Raw genomic sequence first — 5,419 nt, forward strand, 5'->3', positions numbered from 1 at the left:
TTCATCACATTGCCCATTCCGCCTTATCTCATATATACACATTCACATTCATCACATAAAATCCTGAATCAAAATATAAATTTTCATATATTCACATCACAATTATCCAATTATACTTCATATCCCACATATACTTTCATGTATACACTTTGTCTTGGTTGAATCTACATCTATCATTTTCCAATGAATAATTCAATTTCAAGCCATACTATCATTTCAATTCGAATACTTATAAACTTACAATTTCACAATTTTTAATATCAAAGATCCATCTAACACTCATATATCATTTTATAATGTCACAAATTAGAATTCACGTATGGGTTTAATCAATAGCTTATGAGCAACTAAAACAAGTTTTATCAATGTTTACAACATAATCACAAATTCTCTACAAGCTGTTTTCCTGAGCAACAATTGTTAAATTATTTGTAACTGGAGCTACGAAACTCCAAATGATGTGCCGTTAATTTTCCATGAAAATAGACTCGTATATCTTCTATCCACAAAATTTTTAGAATTTTTGGTTTGGCTAATCAATACCAGATTTTTCTTAAAGTTTCCTGTAACAGCCCTAAATTGACCCTAGTCAGAAAGTGGTTTCGGGACCACGAAACCGAGTCTTATAAATAATTAAAAGTTATATTCTGTGTTTATGATGTGAGTAAATGCATGTGTGAAAGTTTCATGCATTAATTTGATCATTTTTATGTGAATTTATTTAAAATGGACTTATATGAAACATTGTTGGAAAGTGAGAGGTTAATCTTACAATGGCCTAATAGTACATGCATTGAAAAGAGTGGTTTTGCATGTTAATTTACCCATGATAAACATAGTGGCCGACCAAGGAAAGATAATGCTCCACTAATTCAAAATTAAAATAATTTTGTATTAACAAATGATTTAATAATTGTAATAAAAGAAATTAAATAAAAGAGAAGAAAGAGGAGGATGTTCATCTTCTTCTCATACCTCTCTCAAGCCGAAAAAAAGATGAAAAAGAAGGGAAAACTTACCTAGAGCAATTCGGCATTCATCTTTAGCTATTAGGAGGTAAGCTTTGAATTTGTTGATTTGGCTTTATAATATGCTAAGTTAAATTGTGGATGCACTCTTGGTGATGTCAAGAAAGTTGAAATTTCTTATGGTGATTTGAGCAATATGCTGAATGATTAAGTGTTGGAATTAGGGGTTATTTTCATGTTGTATGGAACAATGGGGGAATGACTAGAATGGGGTAAAGATTTTTGGATGAGTGGCTTAGAGGCACCTTGTACATTCGGTCAAAGATTGAGTCTATTTAGAATGTTAATTTCTTCCTCTATGATTATTTTCCTTGCATGTTAAATGGTTCTTGATAAGGCCAAATGAGTTATGAAAGTTTTTATAAATGTATGAAGTTCAAGGTACAAAAATAAAAAAATTTTAGTCTTGATGCTATGAAAAATTCGGTTGAAATATGGAGAATGAGAGCTGTCATTTAGGTTAAGACTAAAGGAATGATCAATAGGCATTAAAAGGTTAAATGTGTGAATTTAAGGTATAAGAACCTATAGGTAATTACATGGGTAATGTTAAAAATTAATGTGGTATATTCGGCCATGTAGAGTATATCCTATAAATATTATATTTAATTCCCTATAATCGGCTAAATGAGTGATAATGGTTTATAATGTTGAATTGAATTATGATTATGTACATTAGAATTAGATATAACAAAAAAAAAACTATGTGAATTTGGATGCAATATTACATTCGGCCTAGAGGCATTAGATGAACATTTATGGAAATCTCAAAGTCTTGAATAATGGTGATTGTAAGATGATGTAAAAATCATTGAATTATATGTATAAGTAGTTAGCAAAGTGATTAAACTACCAAATTTAATTATTAAATGAGTTCTAAGCTTGCTGAATTTTGAGATGTGATTGGGAGTAAATTTGACGTGAGCATATTTTGTTAATGATATATTGATAAATGTTGAGTTATGATACCATGATATTAACTTAATTATCAAATTGCCGAATGCGTTTATAATTAAGTAAGGTTAATAATAGAGCAATGAGTGGCTAGTAGAATCTAGTAGTCTTCTTGTTATATTCGGCCATGAGTTTGTATAATTGGTTTGTAATAGATTAAATTTGTTTATCCAAGCTCAAGAGCTTAGGAGTCTAATTCGGAAAAGAAAAAGCTACCTAACCTAATAGTCGATCAGAATCGTCAAAGAACTTCCGAGGTAAGTTCTTAAGTATTTGAGTTTGATTCCTTTGTAAGTTTTAAGTGATTAAATGTTGAGTAAATTCAATCATAATCGGACATAATGAGTTGATTTAATAAGATACGATGTGGCCATGATATGTTTTAAACTCAAATGGTAAGTTCATAAGTGTTTGGACTTGAAATTTAAGAGCAAATTGTAATAATTTGCTTAGGACAAAGAAGAAGAATGTGGTTTTAGAAAATCACCATAAATTGTTGGTGTGGAATTATAGGCTGAATAAAATATGTAATCAAATTTTAATTAGTCTAGTTTCTTGTAAAAGAGACCGTGTGAGCAAAGAAATTTCCTATAAAGAGATATTTAAAGTTGTGTGAGATGATGTCGGAATGACTCAAATCCCCTGCTCGCTTTTTAGGAAATCATTATAATTTGTACAAAAATGATTATAAGATAAAATTTATATGCTTAGACTCCTTAATGAGTCTAGTTTCAAATGAAATCAAATAGAACACATTTTGAATTCTGTACAACGATAAATTTTGAATGTGAACATGCAAATATGTGATAAGGTCGAATGGCCAATGTGATGAATGTGAACATGCAAATATGTGATAAGGCCGAATGGCCAATGTGATGAACGTGGAAGTGTATATATGTGGCGAAGCCGAATGGCTAATGCGAAATGTGTATGAGATGGATATGAGGTAAATGAATTACAAATATGATAGTCGATGTGAATGTTGTAACACGTGAATAAATATGCATGAAACTCTATGATGTAAACCTGGGATTAAAGACCAGATGACCATATGTGGTGACTATGTCTGGGTTAAGGCCCGCTGACTTCGTGTGGAGATTTCATCTGAACTAAAGGTCTCGCCGATAATCCGAGTAGAGGTTAAAGCTATAAGACTTCGCAATAAGAATTGCTTATAAATATATATTCAATGCGAAAGGTTAAACAGGTATGTACTCCAAGTTTATATGTGAGCTTGATTTGAACTAAATCATAAGGTAGTTATGTGATGCATATGTGAGCAATCTATGAGACTATTCCTATGATTATGTGACATCGGATCAGTGTGAGGGGTTATGTGAAATTATACAATATATCTATGTCACATGAGCTCACTTTTATGTGAAAGTTATCTGCCTATTATATATGATGAGATGTGCATATTCGGTAAAGGGATGGTATGCCCGAAAGAAGAGTGAAATAAAAATACGAACAACTATGTTATAATTTGATTGTTATCTGTTGACACTGCTTAAAACTTACTAAGCATTGTAATGCTTATCTGCTTACTTTGTTTCCTCTGTTTTATAGATCTCATTTGGAAGCTATGTGCTCGGGATCGTCAAAGAACTAGTCACACTATCACTATCCACCGCTTGTTACTATTATGTTTTGAGTTATTTTATGGCATGTAAAGAATAGACCAAAGGGTCAAGAATATTTTGGTTAATGTATATAAGCCATGCGAAAATGGCATCTTTTGAATGTGTACTTATAGAAGTTCAAATTGTATCCCCGATCGTCTTTAGTATTTATCTAAAGGAATGTTCAAAAAAATTCAAAATTTTTACTGCTCGATATGAGTTTCAAGTCCGTAATGCCCTTTACCTATTCCTACGATGGATACGGGATAGGGTGTTACATTTTATTGGTATCAGAGCTACGGTTTAGTCGATTCTAGGACTAACGTAGCACGTGTGAGTCTATTTATACATGCCATAGTGTGATTAAATGATAGTGTGATGATTTTTTACTATTAAAATGTGTTTGTGGTGTTGTAATGAATCTTGATCCCGATCGAGCTGTAGCAAGCTTCTGATTATGAGAATTTGCGATATAACTTCACTTGGATATGCTTAAATTATTAAGTTGATTAGGTACGTATCATGTACTCATATTTGAATTTTGATTTGGATTGAATTATAAGGGTATAAGTGATGCAATTTTTAAAGAGTGTTACGACTATAAATGTGATCATTGTATGTGGCTATGGAACTGAAAGTTGAATGGTCGATAAGCATGTTGTGTTTGTATTCAAGTAATATAAATGATATACTAATGTGTATTGTTATATATGTATATGTACATGAGAATTGAGAGTTATATATACTCCGGGCTAAGTCCCGAAGAGCATTCGTGCTAGTGATATATTCGGGCTAAGTCCCGAAGAGCATTCGTGCTAGTGATATATCCGGGCTAAGTCCCGAAGAACATTCGTGCTAGTGATATATTCGGGCTAAGTCCCGAAGAGCATTCGTGCTAGTGATATATCCGGGCTAAGTCCCGAAGATCATTCGTGCTAGTGATATATTCGGCTAAGTCCCAAGAGCATTCGTGCTAGTGATATATCCGGCTAAGTCCCAAGAGCATTCGTGCTAGTGATATATCCTGCTAAGTCCCAAAGAGCATTCGTGCTAGTGATATATCCGGCTAAGTCCCAAGAGCATTCGTGCTAGTGATATATTCGCTAAGTCCCGAAGAGCATTCGTGCTAGTGATATATCCTGCTAAGTCCCAAGAGCATTCGTCTTTGGTGATATATTCGGGCTAAGTCCCAAGAGCATTCGTCTTTGGTAATATATCCGGCTAAACCTCAAGGCATTCGTGTTGGAATTATAATGCACTATGTGTGCGAGTTCTTTAATCGAGCACTATGTGTGAAATAAATCACCAAGGCACTGTGTATGCGAAGTGTGTTTCATGTATGACCTCGTGTGAGACGCTGGCATTGATTTGTAATAGTAAGTAAGACTTAAAGAGAAAATTTGTTAAACGGACTAAACACTGGTGAACTAATTAGAGTCGGAGATTATACAACATTGTGCTAAATTGGTAATGAAATAAGTTCGAGACATTAAATTGACAAGGTATGTGATATATATATGCATTATAAATATGAGATTCTCGGTATATGCAGTTATATGTGCTATTGTGAATAAACACTATTTTGTTAATCATGTTCAAGAAATTATTTCGATTAAGTTTCAACATTTGAAAGTTGGTAAGAATTTCTGATGAATGGTGATAATTTTGGATATATGAGTTATGTGCTAAAATAAATCCCATGCCGGTATACTATATGAGGCTTTATGCCTAATCGATTGTATACGGGTATCGTTAACGGTGATTGAATGTGCTAAATGAATTCAATGTTCAGGTATGTGGAAGTTGATTTTCCGT

Source organism: Gossypium arboreum, chromosome 6 (genome assembly GCF_025698485.1).
Source record: "Gossypium arboreum isolate Shixiya-1 chromosome 6, ASM2569848v2, whole genome shotgun sequence".
NCBI classification, from domain to species: Eukaryota; Viridiplantae; Streptophyta; class Magnoliopsida; order Malvales; family Malvaceae; genus Gossypium; species Gossypium arboreum.